At 33.9% G+C, this 22,828-nt stretch overlaps 1 long non-coding RNA gene across 1 annotated transcript; it reads left to right on the top strand.

Moving 5' to 3' along the window:
* The first annotated feature begins 17,003 nt into the window (after window positions 1–17,003).
* Window positions 17,004–19,102, top strand: LOC135219489 (uncharacterized). Its single transcript, XR_010316131.1, has 2 exons — window positions 17,004–18,239; window positions 18,526–19,102. It is a non-coding gene; the product is annotated as an uncharacterized LOC135219489 (long non-coding RNA).
* Window positions 19,103–22,828: the final 3,726 nt, after the last annotated feature.

Below are 22,828 nucleotides of genomic sequence, written 5' to 3'. Positions count from 1 at the left end.
GTAGTTTTCGCAGAACGCCTAATCAGGATTATTTCTTACTGGAAATTAAATAAAATATACTGTTTTTTCGTCCACTGGACCACTTTACATTTTACATATTTTGGGATAAAAGTCTTCTTAGGCTGATATTTCTATTCTTACTAAAACTTTATGAAATTAGACCCGGTTAAGTTTCTTTCCCGCATCCTCCAAGAATAGCCAAAATGATTTTTTTTTTTTTGCGCTTATAAAAAATGATTAGCTCTGAACAAAAAAAATCCTGCAATGTTATCTTGTTCATATCTTACACATATTTTGATGTTGTTCAGTATTTGTTTCCATCAATTAACTAGTTTGAGGAACATAGAATTAATTAGTCTGCTTCCCCTACCATTAAACTCACACGCAGATATGTATATATGTGTACATACATACATACATACATACATACATGCATACATACATACATACAGTGTGCACCTGTAAAGGTAGGTGAAGCAGAATTAGACAAAAAGTTTTATGCTTTAATGCAACACTTTATCGTTACAAGAAATTTAGTGTATGCGGTGTTGCAAACACGTAACGTTGGCATATTTTGCCAAGTCATTTTGCGACTATATATACATATATACATATATAGTCCGGGAATTACGCCTACACACCGTTCTATTGCAGGAGAAAAGGAAACGCAGAGAATAAGTTGCTGAAATAAAGAAAATGGAAGAGAAAGTATAATGTTTACCCAATAAAGCAGATGACGCATCTACAACGGTCCACAGATACTTAGAGAAGAGATGGGCAGAAATGAGAGGAAATACGCTTTCGTTATAACTGGCGTAATGAAAAAGGTGACAATTTTGGCCAAGGTGACAGAGAAAAAGTCGAGATGATACTCGACCGAGCAGGAGATTCGAACCGTTGATCGAGGAGGAGTGGGAGGCGAGTGGTTTCGGTCAGCCCACGGTCTACCCACGGTCTAGAAAGAACTAGACCGTGGGTGGGTCACCCAAATGATAGGAAGAAGCGACCCATTTACCCGAAGGTAAAAGCCCGGAATCAACGTGATGGGACTGTTGCAGCCGAGGAAGAATTTCGAAAGAGGAGCAGAGCCCTTTCCAGATGTGCGCAAATAAAGACGTGTACCCGAATCTTAAAAAAAAAAAAATAAATAGGTAAATAAAAGAGTTCTCCAGGAGGAGAGAAAGTGAAGAGAAACAGAAGGCGATGGTCACATCTATACATATATTCAACTAGAAAAATCGGTTCGGGTTTCCAGACGGACTCATTGCAGAATTATCTGTGAATTTAAACCATATTCTTCCTTAATCACCCACAAAATATAATCGAGGTCCAAATTTGTTCATGGAAAACAGCAGGTGTAAAATATAAATACAATATTACCTGTCTGTTTTACGATTTTTCATGGACATCGATAAGAAAACCGTAAAAGAATCCAATCGGCATTTCAATTTAAACGTGTCAGATTTCAGTGTATACACAAATTTATCAACTCAAGGTAACAAGTTCAACGCCTCGGAGGAATTGTAATGCTGTTAAAAATCAGGACAGCAACAGACATTTTAAATGTGAAAAATGATGAGGATCAAGTAAAGCCCTGTATCACATGAAATTACTGCCTCGCGCACCTTTCCATCTTGAAGTACTGTTGCACTGGATGACTTTAAAGGCAGTGTAGGAATACACCATATTATGAATGGAATGAAATGGAAAATTAAAATTTAGGCCAAAGACCAAGCAATGGGACCTACGATATGAAAGGGAAACATGATAAAAAAGGTTTTAAACATGTCCCAGGAGGAAAAGCTTGCAGTTGTACTTTGAAACAACTGGTAGAAGAAGGTGGGAGGTGCGATAAACTTAAGAGAATATGAACGGAGATACAGAACGAGGAATTAAAGGGGTTGCAGCTAGGGGCCGAAGGGACGCCACAAAGAACCTCAAATAATCCCTACAGGATCGCAAGGGAGGGGCGGGGCGGGAATGAGGAAAAGCTAGAAATGCCAAGGAAAACACCTCAATGTTTTATTTCAGCCATTCTCTGTGTGTTCCAAGGGTGTACTCTGCAGTCCAATATATTCTTGAAAAGAGAAGTTGGGGTGGTTAGGCATAAAGATGAACGGATCCAGAAAATTAACTCTATAAAGTTTATGGACATAAAAGCGAAACAGGGAGAAAACACTAAGTAATGAAGAAGCTGGACAGCAAGACTGAGGAAAGAAAGTGGGAGTGGAGGTATAGCAAACTGATTGAAAAGTACGTGCAGCCACGGACCGAAAGGACTGCACAAATACCCTCTGGTAGCTCCTACAGTACACCGCGTGGGGTACACTGACGACGCTCACCACCTTCGGAACTAACTGCCCGTCCCATTCAAGACCTTGTTCATACGATGATTGATGACATTGATGTCCAATGAGAAAAACCGATTAACACGGGGTTCTCATATCTAACTATACTGGTAAAAGGCATGGAATGCTAAATGTTGAAGTTCTGACTATTTAATTAAATAACAAACCACAGTAACTGAACTCTGAAACGATAGTCATGAGGCAAGAGGTTATAATGTTGTTTTAAGTCTAAAGGCTATTTTTTTTTTAAGTATTGATAATATAAATGGGCAGAATATTCGAGGATGACGAAACGTTGTAATGATACACAATTCTCCTCTTTTCGAGTAAATGCTATTTTTGCAATAAATAGCTAACTATGGATACGTAAATTGGAATAACGTTTGTTTTCATGTAGTAAATGCGAAACGTTAACTAACGCATAGACGTAAAAACAGGAACTGTCCATATCCGATGTACTGGAAACTATCCACAATACAACCGGTGCCACCACAGGAACTCGAGAAAAGGTCACCATCCCACGTCTGGTTGACCTTCCTTGACTTATTCATAATTCTGGAGTTTCGTTGATATTCGCCCCCCTCCCTTTCTTCTGAGAGACACGGCTTCTGAGGAGAACGTCGGCATCTACAAAGACATTTTGTTGCCGTCGTAAAAGACGTCGAGTCCGCGCGAGTCAAGAGAGAGTTCCACTCTGGTTCCTCAGAAAGTGTTCCTCCAGCCCGGTTCCCCAATAATGTTTCACGGCGGTTTCCTCCGAAGCAAGGGCATGAAGTTTGCACGACCCTCACACGACGAACATTCTTAGTGCCTTTCCCACCAGCGGTCCTGTTTCTAAAGTTAACCCCAATCCGCTATACACTTCACTTTTACTATCTTTCCATCTGGGGGTCGCGGTGTAATGGGCATCGTTATGCCAAAATACCACCTGCTTTTATTTTCTCCACATGGTTTTTTGTTTTTGTTTTTGCGGGGAGGAAAAATATATGGCGGTGCATATTTTCCCCGTCTGTGCAACTTCCTGTGCATCTCGTGTTATGGAGCGTAGTTGTCGATTATCGCAGTTGCTATCACGTCGTTATAAGTCAATCATGATTTAAAATTGTAATATAACAAAAGTATATATATATATATATATATATATATATATATATATATATATATATATATATATATACATATACATATACATACACATATATATATATTATATACATACACATATATATATATATATATATATATATGATATATATATATATATATATATATATATATATATATTATATAGATATTTATATATGTGTATATATACATAAATAAATTAATATTATATATATATATATATATATATATATATATATATATATATTTAAACTCTGCAAATCTAGTTTTCTGCCTCTCGTTCTCCTGACTTCTGGAGAACTTGCTCTTGAGGAAAAGGCCATTCACTTTGACCCAGGTTTCTTGGCTAATTCTTCTTTCAGAGATTCCAAGGGTCCGGATCCTTCTGCCCTGGCTCCCCCTAAACCAATGTCGTCCCCTTCATTCCCAGTGCGTAAAGGTCCGTAGGGATTTCCCTTCCCTGAAAATCAATATTAGTTCTGGCCAGGTTCATACAACGTGACTTTTGAAGACCTGGTAGTTCCTCATTGGACGAGTGGTTTTACGTGCTCGCCTACCGATTCGGTAGTCCCGAGTTCCATGTCCCGCTCTGCCAACATGGAATCAGAGGAATTTGTTTCTGGTGATTAGAAATTAATTTTTCGACATAATGCGGTTCGGATCCCACACTAAGCTGTAGGTCCCGTTGCTGGGTAACCAATTGGTTCCTAGCCACGTAAAAAATATATCCTTCCCAGCCGTGGGAAAGTTGTTACTCAGCTCAGTGGTCTGGTTAAACTAGGATATACTTTTGAAGGGATGGAACTGCGGATGTACTGTTCCTCAGCTAATACCTCTATTTCTTGGAGTTTTCAGCGCATTTCGTTACTATTCTCAAGGAATCCTGTACCAGGCCAGCCCGTTCCTAAAGAAAGATGAAAGCATTAATCCACTGAACGACTGATTGCCTATTACTTTATATACGGTTAAACGTTACAGAATTAAAATTTATGGGCAATTTTATTCAATTCCCTCTGTCATTCGGCAGAGGGTGGGACTAGGACTTAACAGCTCAACTTCTTTCTCTTGATTTCACCTCCTACCTAGCAGTCAACTACTTTATAATTTTTTGTTAGCAATGCATCACCTCATTAAGCTCGCCTATCTAACAGTGTTCATCAATGTTGTTTTCTCACTCAACTCTTTTTTTCCATTAAATTCTATATCACTTATTTTCATACTTCTGCTTATTTACACTTCATACTTGATCATCTTTCATCTCCCAGCCATCAAAACTGTGCACACTCAGTCACCTACTGTTCTCTCTTCAACTATCAATCCCAGACTCATATATACTATATATATATAATATATATATATATATATATATATATATATACATATATTTATATATATATGAGATGTGTTGATGTATATATGTGTATCATATATATATATTTATATATATATATATATATATATATATATATATAGGTATGGTGTGTGTCGTGTGTGTGTGTTTGAGAGAGGGAGGAGAGAGAGAGAGAGACGAGAAGAGAGATTCAGAGAGAGAGAGAGAGAATTTTATATAGTTGGTGTTGCCGATGCCTATGTCGACTGGGATTGTACAGTGTGTCTGCGGAAACTTATGAGAAATTTTGAATCTTTCTGCTAGAAAAGGAGGTAGAAATGGTATTATGGTATTAACCAGTGACCACAAGAACCTGGCTGATGACAAATTGTAAGTCAGGTGTGAGAGCATTTGAACATTGCGCACCAAGACCATACAACAAAATACCGCCGGAAATGAAGATCATACAGAATGGAAGTAAATTGAAAAAAGAACTAAAGACTCTCCTATCCTGCAGGAGCTACGTTACTGACGAGAAAACACTAATAGACAGTTATAAAATATAAAACTAAACTTATTTAGAAAACGTACAAGGGCCCACCAAAGAGGGAATCATCCCTGTGGAGGGCTGTACATAAAAACAAACAAGTAAAAGGTTATGAGTATAAATGGAGTTACTGATATGGGTGCAAAACAATGGAGTCAGTTAAATATGAAAGAGGTTGGCACATATGCATTTGGGAATGAATTTAATACGTTAAAAGAATCTGGAAGGGATAAGGAGGGTCTAGGAGAGCCTCAATGCGAATTTATATCAATTCAAATCATGCCGATTTGCTCGGTGTCAACAGTTACATTGAAACTAGTGGGGCGAATCAAGACGAATCATGAATCGTGGTGTTTGTTCATGAATTGAATCGATTAGATTCGCTTGGTGTAAACGCAGTCTAATATTCTTGCTTTTTCCTCCGTGAATCTTAATATTTCTCCTGATTTCTGTCCTTATCACTCCACCTGTACTAAGCAAACGAATTATGAATCGTGTTGATTCTTCATGAATTGAATCGATTCGATTCGCTTGGTGTAAACCAGCTTAGCATAGGTGAAACGATGAATCAGTCTGAATGGCACAATGGTGTCAGGTAATTCAAAATGTTGCTGGTGGGTTTTCCCTGTATGTGGGTGGAAGGGCTCATTTTGCGAACGATTTCTACCCCTGGTTCATAAGCGATTTAGCAATTACAGTATGAATACAGCAGTGACCACTGTCTTGATTTCTCTCTAGAGAAATGTAATGGAAACTGCATGTTGTAAAAAAAAAAAAAAGTAAAATAAATGAATAAACGTAAACACAGAAGAAATTAATAAGGGATGTGGGATGCAATGAAGGATATAAATGAATAAACATTACAAAGCAGCTTGACAAGAATAACTAAGGGAGCATTTATTAAGGATATCTTGGTTTTAACATTTTGAAATTAAGAGGATGCAACACGTAATTTAAAGTGATACATATCTTAATATAAACAGGGCTGGGTAGAGAAAAGTCTAAAAGCTGATGCAAAGTGATCATATTAAATGTTAGAGGAAAGTGATAACTAAAAGCAAAAATAAACAAATAAATAAATAAATGTGTCACGTGGTCTCTGATTTGCTTAGATAAAGAAATAACATTTTGAAATTAAGATGATGCAACACGTAATTTGATGCAACACGTAATTTAAAGTGATACATATCTTAACATTAACAGGGCTGGTAGAGAAAAGTCTAAAAACTGATGCAAAGTGATCATATTAAATGTTAGAGGAAAGTGATAACTAAAAGTAAACATAAACAAATAAATAGATCAATAAATAAATGAGTCACGTGGTTTACTGATTTGCTTAGATAAAAAAATTAACATTTTGAAATTAAGATGATGCAACACTTAATTTAAAGTGATACATATTTTAATATAAACATGGCTGGGTAGAGAAAAGTCTAAAATCTGATGCAAAGTGATCATATTAAATGTTAGAGGAAAGTGATAACTAAAAGTAAAAATAAACAAAAATAGATAAATAAATGAGTCGCGTGGTCTACTGATTTGCTCAGATAAAAAAAAATTAACACGTAACAAAATACAAATAGAAAAATTAAATCAACAAGTCAAAACATCGTTATTAGAAATGACGAATACGAAAATTCACGCTATTCTTCGTATTCATGCTGCCATAAAAATACATGGATTAGCGTAATGAGGCATTACAGATTTACATAAGTAGATTAGCACATTATCCTATATCCACGTGGTAAATCTTTTTTTTTTATTCTGAGGATTTTTCATTAAAAAATATTTTTTTGGTATTAAGTTTGATAAAAAAAAAAAAAAAAACTTGCCTATACAATTTTCCGGTCATTTTATCGTTACAGTCCTATTCCTCGATCATCTGGCAGAAACCACTTAGTTCATTTAATACGCCACTGAAGCAAAAACACAATTTAATCAATGTGCCATAGCTTTTTCACAGAGAGAGAGAGAGAGAGAGAGAGAGAGAGAGAGAGAGAGAAACCACATAAAAAAAGCAGCAAATTCCCCTTGGGCGCGGCACCCCCCTGCACTTGGCTAATGGAAGAGTACGGCCGTCTGCTTTTTACATGGGACACATTTTAGGATCAGACTTGGCTTATGGTCTCACGCTGTACCGACAAGCGGTAGTGGTCCTTCCTGGCATAGGAGGAGGAGGAGGAGGAGGAGGAGCTGAAAGGAAGACAGGGGTGAGGGTAGGGGGAGTTGTTGAGGAAAGGGGCCTTGCAGGCCAAAGTGGGTGCCAGAAGGAAGACAAGGGACAGTTGGGGGGGGGGGGGGTAAAAGCAAAAGAGAAAGAGCAGTGAAAGAATAGAATGGGGTTTTAAGTAATGGGGGCATGTTTTAAGGGGGAGGGAAAGGGAAGGGAAAGTTGGGGGGGGGGACTTATCTTCACTAATGTTGATTTCAAGTTTTAGAATTTGGCGGTTGAAAGTATTGAAGAAGATGAGGGCGTTGGAAGGGGGACCTTTTGCAATGTCAACAACCCCCTCCCCCTCACTCCACCACCCACACCCAACCAAAAACCCACCCCTTTTATCTCTGGAGGTCCTTGTTATCCTCTTGATGCTGTCAGTGACAGCATACTTACAGCATCTGCGAAGGGTCTGGTGTCAGTCGCATTACCAATACTCATGTTATCATTCCAATATCATTATCAGCAATATCGGTGTTATGATAATTTTTATGCCAATACTGTATTACAGTTATTGTTATTGGTATCATCTTACCATTTTCCTCATTACTACCACGACGACTAATTCTAATGCCAACAAAAAAATAATTTTTTTTTTTACAATGTTGATTTTAAATGGAACGTAAAGTAAAACTATTTATTGAAAACTTAAAATTTCTAAAACTTGAAACTTAAACATTTTGCATCCTAAAATAAAAAAATTAAACGTTCAAAAATCTCAAATTACAAATCGATTTAAAAATTTTTTTATTGGTATCCAAAAAAATACCATTTTAAACTATGAAGGTGGTATTAATGGACATTATGTTAAATATGCTGCCAATTCTTATTATAATGTTTCAGGGTTTTACAGGATATACTCTACAGTTAGAGGAGGTACTCTTCATGAAAATATCCTTTATTTTATATTGGATGAATACCAACAATTAAAAATTACCAGTAATCAATTTAAAAAACAAATTGGTCTGTACCTTGTGTGTTAATACAAATTGAAACATCCATATTTTTATGTCTTCACCTTCCTTGAATGAACTTGAATAATATGGAATAGAAAATTTAATATTTCTTCAGAAAAGACTAAATTGCTTAACAGCCACATGTTTACGTTGAAAGCCAAGCAATGTGCTAATTACTAACGACCTGCCCTGTAGAATCCAAATATGTGAAGGTTTGATTTACTGAAAATCCTCGGAGAGGAACTGCAATCCTAGTTATTTATAGTTGTTCCATTCGATTTACCAGCAATTAATTCAAAGATAAAATACACCAGTGATCCTTGTATGTTAACAGTTTTATTCTGTAATTATTGACGTGGTTTCATGATCACATCAACGAGATAAATAGGAGAGAGCCGTTGATGAAGCATTACTGTAACTGCCCAGGACCCATCTTTTGATAAGGAAAAAACCGCCTCATCACCTGACATTCAACAAAATACGAAAAATAGTAAGTTTATAAAAAAAAAAACAAGCTAATAAATAGGTAATGGGAATGACAGTATGACAAATTTGGAAAACATGGAAGCAAAACGGCAAATAAAATGTGCAAAAACTTAAATTTCAAAATCATTCGTTGATCAAGTCTTTGGTCACTGATTTATAATTGTGGTGCATTGAGTTAAAACAGAGGACAGCCATCGATCAAAAAATATAGCTTAAGAGAACAGTTTAAATCAAGATGAAGAGGAAGGAGCCAAGAATTACGTTAAAGAGTGAGAGTGAATGTGCTATTTAATTTGACACTTATTTTTTGTTTGTATGAAAAATTGGTTTTTCCGCTTTCCTGGTAGGGCCATTCAGTTACGTGGTAGCTTTCCGTGCAAATTAGGGGGTGCTTAGGCAATCATTGGCAGAATAAAAAAAATACTCACTGTAGTATGAGTCTTCAACTGGAGAAACAAATCCAGTTATGTAAATGTTCATATATTTAAATTTGTAATGTAAATGTACATATATTTGAATTTGTAAACTTAAGTGTTTTAAATTTAAATATTTTGTACATTATATTTAATATACATTATATTTATCTCTTTTAATTTTTACCCTTTTGACAATTAACCATCTGGTATTCTTGATCTTGTTGTGTACCTGAGACCTTTCTCTCCAATTGTATTTCATTAGCTCCATGACATTGTCTTAGTAAAGACGAAAGCGCTTGGATTTCAGACTATCATTTTCCTGTGGGATTCGCTTATTTGTTTCTCCAATAATCACAATGAAATTAATATAATCTATACAAACAGTCCATTCCAAAGTAACAGGTGACACTTGAAAGCTACTCAAACATTCGAGAATAAGCGCATGCGTACAAGATCCGTTCACTGCAAATTGTATATGTATATGTATATGTATATGTATATATATATATATATATATATATATATATATATATATATATATATATAGCAAAGTTAAAAACTGTATCCGTGTTCTAATATGTTGTAGGAAGCACACTAAAATTTGGAAAAAAAAAATGAAAGTTTTATTTAAGCTTTCGGAGAGTACTGCATTCTCTTCCTCTTTCTGAAAGAGAAATAAAAGTTACAAAAACTGAAAACAGCGGTCAAGGTAAAAGGAATAACATACAAGCATATGGTTGTATCAGAATAACTGCCCTACGGTGGTTTGCCAATCTTGTTTAACAACTTAGTTACACTAACTACATGCTTAGTCATAATTGCATTACAGAAAAGGTCCAGTTTAAAATTACTTATATATATTCATAGCGTCAACATTTTGGAATAAAATAGATTCTAAATGTTTTCTTTTTCAGTGTTATTAACAATCTTAATGCTTTTCATTTTGTCCAGGTTAACCATATGATTTTTATTTTGTCTATGTTGAAAGAGGGCGTTGTTTTCATCACCTTTCCTTCATGAATCACGATGTTGTCTTTTTCTTCTGTCAAAATTAATCGTTTCACCTATATATGTTTTTATTACATTCTTGGCAGGGAATTTCGTAAATGCCTCCTTGTGTTTTGTCTACATTTTTAACATTATTTGTCAGGTACTCTCCGAAAGCTTAAATAAAACTTTCAATTTTTTCCAAATTTTAGTGGGCTTCCTACAATATATATATATATATATATATATATATATATATATATATATATATATATATATATATATATATATACAATATAATATATATATCTGCAGTCCGGAATTTATCAGTGAGGAACTAGAATTTATACTATATCAAGTTGGTATTGAAAATAATTTTAAATTGGAAGATATTGATTACAGTCTAAAGTTTGCACGAAAAACATTTAATTCATATGAAGAGAAAAACAGAAAACTGGATTTCATATGTTTCCCATACCATCCCACATTAGGATCTATAGTCTACCCCCTAAGGTTACTTGGTTTTAGTACAACTTTTTCATATCCTAGCACCATTGGAAAAACCTTAATTCATAATAGTACGGAAAATAATGAAGGAGTCATATATAAGATCCCATGCAAGTGCGGTAGTTTTTATATAGGGAAATCTGGGAAGAAACTCGAAAAAGGCATTTTAAATCATAAATATAATATTTATGATAATAAAAGCAATGCTTTATGTGTTCATAGTAGTATGTGTAATGTAACGATTGACTGGCTCGGGTCAAAGATTTTGTTTAAGAGCACAGGTTTTATGGAAATAAATTTGATAGAGACAGCTTGCATTGTTCATAGCATAGGAAAACATTTTAATTTATCGCCTGGTATGTATAAATTAGATCCTTTTATCTTACATGTCATGAAACTTCAGTACAAATTGGATAATGTTATCCATTAACTATCATATAGTATATGCTTGTTAATATGTACTTTATGTTAAGCTGTTTCAAATGGATGTATTACCTCGTTAGATATTTTGATATTTTTCATTTGTTCAACTGCTATTCTTGTTTTGTTGTTACTTTACTGCTGAAAAGTTTGTAGCTCAAACTACTAGTTTTTGGTAACTGTATGTTTAAAAATTTTAGGCCTTTCTTGGCTACATGCACTGTAAACTTTGTCTCTTTCCTTAATAAACACTACAAGAAGAGGTCCATTGGAGGACGAAACTGTTGGGCATTTTCTGAGACATACCTTTTTCACTTTCCTATGTGGAATACAACGGAATTACTATATCATCGTGCCTAAGAAGAAAGATTACCTATATTTCATATATATATATATATATATATATATATATATATATATATATATATATATATATATATATATATATGACCGGGATTGTTTGAACCGTAATATCACCGTCATTTTTCATCGTGGAAAGTTTTATGGGAGTAATGTTCTCTCTCTCTCTCTCTCTCTCTCTCTCTCTCTCTCTCTCTCTCTCTCTCTCTCTCTCTAACTACTATTAAATAAGTTAGCATGGCCTGCTATCCGGCCGGATATTCGGATCAAAATGGCACCCATAAATAAACCATCCCTTAATATCATCGTGATTTCTCATCGTAGAAGAAGAAAAGTTAAGAGCATATTTTGAATCCTCGTGAAAAGTTCAAAACAGAATAATGCTTTCTTTTTTTCTCTGCGAATAATAATAAAGAAGTTAGCATGGCCGGATATCCGGATAAGAACGGCACCCGGTTAAAACCATCCTCAGTAAAATCTACATATGTGGTCCGACTTTGGTTCAATTCGGTCCAGTAGTTTCGCCGCCTATAGCGAATACACATACATACTACATACATGCATACCGTCAGCTTTATACATAAGATATATATGATATATATTATATAATATTATATGGTTGGGGAAATTAAAAATAAGACAGATTTGGATTTTTTTCATTATTCAAAAAGAATATGCGGAAAACTTAAAATAATTCCGTTCCCTGTCTGTCATTATATTAAAGACACTTATTATGCAAATCCCCCCACCCTCATCCACACTAAGTAAACTATATGATAAAACACACACACCACACACATATATATATAATATATAATATGTATGTATATATATACATATATATACATATACATATATATATATATATCTATATATATACATATACATATATATATATATATATATATATATATATATATATATATATATATATATATATATATATTATAATATATATACGTAAATACATGCAGGGTGTCCATAAAGACATTCCTTGATTAATAAAATTAATAACTTTAAAATTATTGTGGATATGACCTTACAAATTTCACATTCTGTTGAGCAATTACTAAGGTTTCTTCTGTTTTCCTACAGATGCCACTGTGATCACTCTTTCCACCAGCTGAATCAAGAATAGCAGAAATAGTGTCATTGCATGGTTATTGGACCTTTTTTCTTTGCTAAACCCACCATATTAGCAATTGTTTATCTGGACATGCTGGAGCATCATGCTGCACCTCAACTGGAAGAGTTTCAGCTAAGGGTACTGTTTTTTTTATGATGGGGCGCCTCCACACTGTTGTTTGGTTGTTCGTAACTTTCTGGATGCAACCTTCCCCAACCGCTGGATTGGGAGAGATGGCCCAACAGAATGGCCATCACGTTCATCAGACATTACCCCTCTTGATTTTTTCTTATGGGGTTGTATCAAGGATAAAGTGTACAGTACACCTGTACCAAATGTTGAGATCTTAAATGCAAGGATAACAGCAGCTCTTGCAACAGTAATTATGGAGATGTTGGAGAATGTCTGACATGAGATAGAATTTCGCTTATACGTACTCCGGGCAACAACAGGAGCACATGTGGAAATTTATTAGTAATGTGAAAAATATTTTAGGTCATAGTTGTTAAAAATGAAGAAAACCTTATACCTCTATCTAACATGGTTTGTGTGTAATAATGGTCTGAAATCCGGGAAAAACTTTATGGACACCCTGTATATTAAAAAATCACAGTAGAGTTAGATGCGCGTGACTTCATTGTGGTATAAGCGAATATACCACAGGAAAATCAGAAGATCAGTTGTACCAAGCGCTTTCTTTCCCGTGTTTATTTTGTGCCCCGACGGTGCGTGAATAAACACGGGCCAGCGTTGGCACTGATCTTCTTCCTGTCATTTTCCTGTGGTATTCGCTTATATATATATATATATATATATATATATATATATATATATATATATATATATATATATATATATATATATACACACACATATATATAGATATATATATATATATATTATTTATTATATATATATATATATATATATATAATATATATATATAATTTATATACATATAATATATAAGCGAATCCCACATGAAAATGATAGTCAGAAATCCAAGTGCTTTCGTCTTTACTAAGACATTGTCAAGGAGCTAATGAAATACAATTGGGGAGAAAGGTCTCAGGTACACAACAAGATCAAGAATACCAGATGGTTAATTGTCAAAAGGGTTAATTGTCAAAAGGGTAAAAATTAAAAGAGATAATCCAGGATTATGTGATCGGATATCACACAGTCACAAACCTAAACAGATTTGACCCTAACCGAAATAACAAAGTATCTTTACAGTCCAAAACATGTAAAAACTGAATATATTAATTTTGTTGCTTATATTTATCTACAAGTTTTTTCCATTATGAAAGCATCAAGTTTAAATAAACCAAGACTTAAATTTAGAACATTTCTCTATTATTTGACTTGATGAAACAAGATTCAATGATATTCCTTTTAACTGTGTCATTACATGGGATTAAGGCTCTTGCTTGACTCCTGTTAATAGTATGGTCTAAATCTCTCATATGTACGAATAATGCATTCGATATTTGCCCAGTTCTCACAGAATATTGATGCTGTTTGAGATGTTGTGAAAGATTTACCGGTCTGTCCGTAATAGACTTTATCACACTTTTTGCAAGGAATTTCATATATGCAGCCTGGAAGATCTTTAGGAGAATTTTTGATTACTAAACTCTTGACATTAATATTACTGAAAACAACATTTATGTTAAAAAGATTTAAAATTCTAAGAATATCTAAAAACCTTTCATCATAGGGTAATTTTAGAATGTTATGCTTACTAAATTGAAGTTTGTCATTAGTTGAATAAAATGTTTTTCTAGCTCTTTTTCATGCCATTTCTACAAAAGTCCTTGGGTATTTAAGTTTCAATGCAATATCATTAATAGTTTTAATTTCAGCATCAGTAAACTGCGGGCTACAGACACGTAAAGCCCTTAAGAACATCCCAGAAAAAACGGAGAATTTAACATTTTGATGGTGATTGGAGTAGTAATGAACAAAAGAGGCAATGTTAGTTGATTTTCGAAAGACTGAAAAGGTGAAATTTCTATCATTTCTATGGACAGTTACATCAAGAAAATTCAAATTACAATTTCTTTCTTCCTCTACAGTAAATTTTATAGAAGGGACTAAATTATTGAGATCACTAAGGAATTCCTGGAGATTTTCGTGAACTGGCCAAATACAGAAAATATCATCCACATATCTTAACCAAATAACTTTTTGGGGCAAAATTCTTGGTAAGAGTTTTGTCTCAAAAAATTCCATGTAAATATTGCTAAGGACAGGAGATAAGGGATTACCCATAGCCATGCCAAACTTTTGTACATTCCCCATTAAAACAAAATTTACTATCTTTGATACATAAGCTTATGAGACTAATGAGGTTGCTACTATTTAAGGGAATGTCATTGACGTCCTAATTCATCCTCCAAATTCCTGTGGGATTCGCTTATCTATGAAGTCACGTGCATCTACTGTGATTTTTTAAGCATATACATATATAATATATATATATATATATATATATATATATTATATATATATGTATGTATATATATGCATATATTATATGCATATATATATATATGCATATATATATATATATATATATATATATATATATATATATATATATATATAGAATAATTATTACATCGAACCGTGACCATTTATATATCAATTCAAGCTACAAATGTCCTTTAATATCTAAATTCACTTTACCTCCCAAATGATACATATATGAAAATATATCATTTGGGAGGTAAAGTGAATTTAGATATTAAAGGACATTTGTAGCTTGAATTGATATATAAATGGATCACGGTTCGATGTGATAATTATTCATAACAAAAGGCTACGTGCTGTCAAACGCTCGAATTGGCTAACATGGTAGACGGGGTTTCATATCGATTCTAATTACGAAAGCACCGAGATCGAGGGTGATTTGTAAGGTCAGAATCGATATGAACTTATAGCGTCTCTGTTGGCTGATTGGATAGCGTCACTGACTGTCCTGATTTCGTCCCCGTCCACTTGGACGGTGGTTCGATCCCATGGGGGGACGAAAATTATTATCAACTAAAAAATTACCCCTTCGGTATATATATATATATATATATATATATATATATATATATATACATATATTCATATATATATATATATATATATATATATATATATAATATATATATATATATATATATATATAGATATATAAGTATGTATATATATATATATATATATATATATATATACGTATATATATACGTAATTATATATATATATATATATATATATATATATATATATATATATATATATATATATATATATATATATATATTGCACAATGACATGCAAGGAAATGAAGTAACAGTAAAAGTGATAAATATTTGGCTTTTAAAAAACTGTAAAAAATCTAAAATCTAAAAGAAATATAAGGAAAATCACCTAGTAAGATAAATAAATAAATAAAATAAAATAAAATAAATAAAAAATTAAAAAATAAAAATAAATAAATAAAAATAAATGAATAAAAAAAAAAAAATAAATAAATATATAAAAATAAACAAAATAAATAAATAAAGTAAATAAAATAAACAAATAAAATAAACAAATAAATAAATAAAGTAAATAAAATAAATAAAATAAAATAAACAAAATAAAATAAACTAAATAAATAAATAAATAAATAAATAAATAAACTATTGAAGACGAAGAAAATTCGTTACGATGCCGGCGACCACATCCAATAACAAAAGACCATTCGCTGTTAAATTCTTAGGAAGCCTTCTTAAGGGAATGACCTGGTTGTTGGATTAGCATAACATCCGGGCGCTTAATTTCGAGCGTAATGCCGTCTGTAGGGGAGACCAGAGCCAGATGAGGCAAGAACCATCTTCAGATGGCGGCACGGAAGAAAGGGAAGGGAACAGACCGCGTTGTAGTACCAAAAAAAAAAAAAAAAAACTGTAACAGCATCTGAAAAATACCAAATCCAACGCAGTTAAGAGATCTCAAACTCATACTACTCCTAATAATAACACCAACGAAATTGATTTTTTTTGCTACACATTTCAATAAATGCAAAACTTGTGCGAAATGCCAGCAATTGAAATTGTCCTACCGCATAAATTCCGCGTTCCATGACTGCAGTGATAAAATCATTTCCACAAAATATACAACGTGCATCATGTTTCGTAGCCTAAAAACAAACAAGTAAACGTTAATCAACACCAATAGAATTATAATGAAACCGACCATTACTCATCCAAGAAATATATAATTCCACACTAAAAAATAAAAAAAATGCTCCTCCTTAAATACCTTCCCTGCAAAAATCACCATCTTTCTACTTCCAGTTTAATATATATCGAAAAGACCCATTGCTTAATATGGGCGGACGGGAAATCCAATTCAATTCCCCAAATATTGGGGATTAGGAAGCAAAAGGGTTAAATCCATATTACAAAACACAGCCAAGGAGGCAGCCGTTGGAGGGGAAGGATGCGCGTCGTGGGAAGATAGCCCAGATAAAAGGATTAGCCCGTTGCATAGGTACAAATATACAAAGCGAAGGGATTTACTCCTACAGACGCGTTCCGACATTTTCTATATTGAAGACTACGAAGGGCAATCGCGTCCTTTAAAGATGAGGATAAGATAAGACCCCTTTATTGCCTGTTAAATAATGGTGTGCTGTCATAAACAAACTTACAATGCTCATGCAATAAGAGGACTACCGTCTTCACTTTCATGAGGGAATTAAAAAATTCTATTGGTTTTGCTTTAAATTGATTCAGCCTGGTTCCCGCTTGATGTCCCGATAACTTGAACATTCTGGTTCGTGCTGGTCAAGCTGCCCATCTGCTCAGTGGGGGTTCTGGAGTCACTAAGATCGGGCATTTTGCTTGCCATACAGATCAATCCACCAGCGACCCAAAACGTATCCCCTACGGAGCAGGGATTATGACGTCACGGAGTCAAGAGTCCTTGTTTATAGTAACTGACTTTCTTTTCAAAACAAGCCGGTGTTCAGTTCAGTCTTCAGTGATGTTCAGTGCGTAGCAGCTCTCACGTATTCCGGTTACCTGTATGTTAAACTGTAGTTTGTACAGTGTTCGGTTGTTATCGTTATCTACCGTAATCAAAATGCCTCGTTATTGTGCTGTAGACGGGTGTACTTCCAAACAAGGTAACAAGACGGAAGGCGTGACTTTTCATAGCTTTCCCAAGCACATGGAAACAAGAAAGAAGTGGCTACGTTTGTGTGGCAAGAGGGACCGCTTCAACCATGAGAGGGCAATCATGTGTAGCCTGCATTTTGAAGGAGCTGCATTTGAAAGGAACCTGAAGTATGAATTGCTCGGAATACCATTGCCAAAGAACCTGCGAAGAATAAAGAGAGATGCATTGCCAACGTTGTTATTACCGGTCTCCCAAGGTAAGGTTAAAAGCTTCAGTAAAGACGTCGATATGTTTAGCATTAGGATTTAGATATTGAAGTTATGGCACCAAAACGGTTGGAAACATGAAAACAATAGATTCAACAGATTACTCATATTGAAAAATATGCTGGAATGTGTTGCTTTCGAAAATGTCTTTAGTTGGGGTTTATGATATTGTTTTAAAGAGTTAAAAAAGAAGAAGCATGGAGCTCTATTAATGGTGGATTGTAATACCCATAACGCCTTAACTGATTTAACATTACTTTTATACCTTTTGCACAGATCAATGCCAATCGAATTACAGAGACGAGAGACTGATGGAACACGAACAGAGACATCTCGGAGAAATCCTCGGAAATCACGAGACAGAGGCGTCATCTTCCCGCGAAGAGAACGACTTCCAACGCCAATTGGAAAGCTTCAGGGTAGAGTTAAATGACACAAAATTGAAATGGATATTAGATAAAATTAAATGGGCAGAGGAGAAGGTAAGGTGGGAGCAAGAAAGGTCAACATTTGAGAGGGAAAAGGTAGAGTGGGAAATTGAGAGGGCAACGTGGGCAAGAGAAAAGGCGAAGCTGGAGAGTGAAAAATCAATGTTTTGGCAAGAACGGCTACTGTGGCAAGAACGGGTACTGTGGGCACAAAGAAGAGAAAAGTGATTTAAATGAACATTTCTTTTTTTCTTTCCAAAATATATGTCTTTTTATTCCTGTTACTTTGTAAGAACAATAAATTTTTTTATATCCTTTTATGTCCAATATCTGGGGACATCCGAGTTACCAGATTTTTTATTCATTCCATATTTCTATGGAAATGTCAATATTATATACCCGTCAATAAAAGAAAATGAGCATAACATATGAATGACTTCTTAATATTGGTCCTTGTTGACATTGCAAAACCAAAAGTTAGATTTTGCGCAGATCCTAACCCCCAGAAAGTTCATCCCCCAGATTTTAACCCCGAGAAAGTTCATCCCCCAGATTTTAACCCCGAGAAAGTTCATCCCCCAGATTTTAACCCCCAGAAAGTTCATCCCCCAGATTTTAACCCCGAGAAAGTTCACCCCCCACCAAGGGGCAAGTCTAGATTATTATTGCTTACCTGACGAATCTGGAGGACTTTGTTTGTGCAAAGAACATTGGTAGTCGTCGTTTTATCTACAGCATTAAACGACAAGCAACTAAATTGAGTATATACTACGAAGAAAAAGGATAGCGACATGAAGAAAAAGCAGCAAGATAAATAATTCTACTACGGTAAACTACAAATAACGTACAAATTACAATAAAATAACAGGAAAAAATTGGTTTATACACATGAATGTGTATATATTATATATATAACACATATATATTGCAAACATATTCTGGGCAACTCATTATCCCAAATGAATCTTACGTTCCTGAAGAAATTAAATTAAAAGAGAAAAAACAGTGCAGCCCTTTGCTTATCTTCTAATTATCTCAACCGCCACCGGAGCATGTAGAGGCAAACATCGGATAAGTCTTATCTTGCCAGAGATGCTGGCAAGCAAACACGCAACAAATATTATCCCAATCAGTGTTACTATCCTAAAGCAAACATGATCGCATTCCTTACAAACACTAATTTCACGGCCAAGATAAAATTTCTAAAAAAAAGAGGGGCAGTGTTTTGGAGACATGCAGCAGCAGAGGTAAAATTTCTGTTCTTGTAATTTTGCTTTCTGTTCCCTCATTTGTATTTTTTTTTTTTTTTTTTCATTTATGAGGTCAATAAGACCCCGTATCTTATTTTTTTCATTTATGGGGTTAATAAAAGACTATATCTTTTGTGTTTCATTTATGGGGTCAATAAGTCCCTGTATCTCTTATTTTTTTCATTTAAGAGGTTAATAAGACCCTATATCTTTTTTCTTTCATTTATGGGGAAAATAAGACCCTGTATCTTTTTTTTCATTTATGGGGTTAATAAGAGACTATATCTTTTGCGTTTCATTTATGGGGTCACTAAAACCATGTATTTTTTTTTCATTTATGGGGTTAATAAGACACACTATCTTTTGCGTTTCATTTATGGGGTCAATAAGCCCCTGTATCTTTTTTTTTTCATTTATGGGGTTAATAAGACCCTATATCTTTTGAGTTTCATTTATGGGGTCAATAAGACCCTGTATCTTTTTTTTTTCATTTATGGGGTTAATAAGACCCTATATCTTTTGTGTTGCATTTATGGGGTCATTTAGCCCCTGTATCTCTTATTTTTCTTCATTTATGGGTTTAATAAGACCCTATATCTTTTGTTTCATTTATGGGGTCAATAAGATCCTGTATCTCTTATTTTTTTCATTTATGGGGTTAATAAGACACTTTATCTTTGTGTCATTTATGGGGTCAAATAAGCCCCGATCTCTTATTTTTCTTCATTTATGGGTTTAATAAGACCCTATATCTTTTGTTTCATTTATGGGGACAATAAGACCCTGTATCTTCTTTGTTTCATTTATGGGGTCAATAAGACCCTGTATCTCTTATTTTTTTCATTTATGGGGTTAATAAGACTCTATCTTCTTTTGTGTTTCATTTATGGGGTTAATAAGACCCTGTATCTTATTTCATTTATGGGGTTAATAAGACTATCTTTTGTGTTTCATTTATGGGGTTAATAAGACCCTGTATCTTATTCCATTTATGGGGTTAATAAAACCCTGTATCTTATTTCATTTATGGGGTTAATAAGACCCTATATCTTTTGTGTTTCATTTATGGGGTTAATAAGACCCTATATCTTTTGTGTTTCATTTATGGGGTTAATAAGACCCTGTACTTATTTCCATTGTTTGGGGGAGGGGTTAATAAAACCCTGTATTCTTAGTTTAATTATGGGGTTAATAAGACCCTGTATCTTTTGTGTTTCATTTATGGGGTCAATAAAGGACACGGTAATCTTTCGGATTTTTTTCATTTATGGGGATTAAATAAGACTATATCCCCTTTTGTTGGTTTAATTGATGGCGGTTTTAAGAAAAAACCCTGTATCTTATTCCATTTATGGGGTTAATAAGACCCTGTATCTTATTTCATTTATGGGGTTAATTAAGAACCCTATTTACTTTTGTGGTTTCATTTATGTTGTTCAATAAAAACCCTGATCTTATTTCATTTATGGGGTAATAACCCGACCCTATTTATCTTTTGTGTTTCATTTATGGGTTGACAATAAAAACCCTGTATCTTATTTTTTTCATTTAAGGGGGGTAATACCGACATTATATCTTTTGTGTTGGCATATGGGGTTAATAAGACCCTGTATTTCTTATTTTTTTCATTTAAGGGGTTAATAAGACAGTATATCTTTAGTGTTTCATTTATGGGGTCAATAAGACCCTGTATCTCTTATTTTTTTTTCATATGGGTTAATAAGACAGTATATCTTTTGTGTTGCATTTATGGGGTCAATAAGACCCTGTATCTCTTATTTGTTTCTTTTATGGGGTTAATAAGACCTTGTATCTTTTTTGTTTCATCTATGGGGTCAATAAGACCCTGTATCTCTATTTTTTTTCATTTATGGGTTTAATAAGACCCTGTATCTTTTGTGTTTCATTTATGGGGTCAATAAGACCCTGTATCTGCTTTGTTTCATTTATGGGGTCAATAAGACCCTGTATCTTATTTTTTTCATTTATGGGTTAATAAGACACTATATCTTTTGTGCTTCATTTATGGGGTCAATAAGACCCTTTATCTCTTTATTTTTTTTTCAATTTATGGTTTAAAAAGCCCCGGTACTTTTGTTTCCTTTATGTCAATAAAGAACCCTGTATTCTTCTTTGTTTCATTTATGGGGTCAATAAGACTCTGTATCTTATTTTTTCATTTATGGGTTAATAAGACACTATATCTTTGTGTTTCATTTATGGGGTCAATAAGACCCTGTATCTCTTATTTTTTTCATTTATGGGGTTAATAAGACCCTATATCTCTGTTTCATTTATGGGGTCAATAAGACCCTGTATCTGCTTTGTTTCCTTTATGGGTCAATAAGACCCTGTATCTTATTTTTTCATTTATGGGGTTAATAAGACACAATATCTCTTGTTTCATTTATGGGGTCAATAAGACCCTGTATCTCTTATTTTTTTCATTTCTGGGGTTAATAAGACCCTGTATCTTTTTTGTTTCCTTTATGGAGTCAATATGACCCTGTATCTTATTTTTTTATTTTCATTTATGGGGCTAATAAGACCCTATATCTTTTGTGTTTCATTTATGGGGTCAATAAGACCCTGTATCATTTTTGTCTCATTTATGGAGTCAATAAGACCCTGTACCTTCTTTGTTTCATTTATGGGGTCAATAAGACCTTGTATCTTTTTTTGTTTCATTTATGGGGTCAATAAGACCCTGTATCTTTTTTGTTTCATTATGTGGTCAATAAGACCCTGTATCTTTTTTGTTTCATTATGTGGTCAATAAGACCCTATATCTTTTGTGTTTCATTTATGGGGTCAATAAAACCCTGTATCTTTTTAGTTTCATTTATTGATGGATGGATGGATGGATGTATGAGTTTTAAGGCAAAAGCCCAGGCACTGGGG

The sequence above is a fragment of the Macrobrachium nipponense genome, chromosome 11 (assembly GCF_015104395.2).
Source record: "Macrobrachium nipponense isolate FS-2020 chromosome 11, ASM1510439v2, whole genome shotgun sequence".
NCBI lineage: Eukaryota > Metazoa > Arthropoda > Malacostraca > Decapoda > Palaemonidae > Macrobrachium > Macrobrachium nipponense.
The sequence above is the reverse complement of the archived record's forward strand: the minus strand, read 5'-3'. Positions and strand labels throughout refer to the sequence as shown.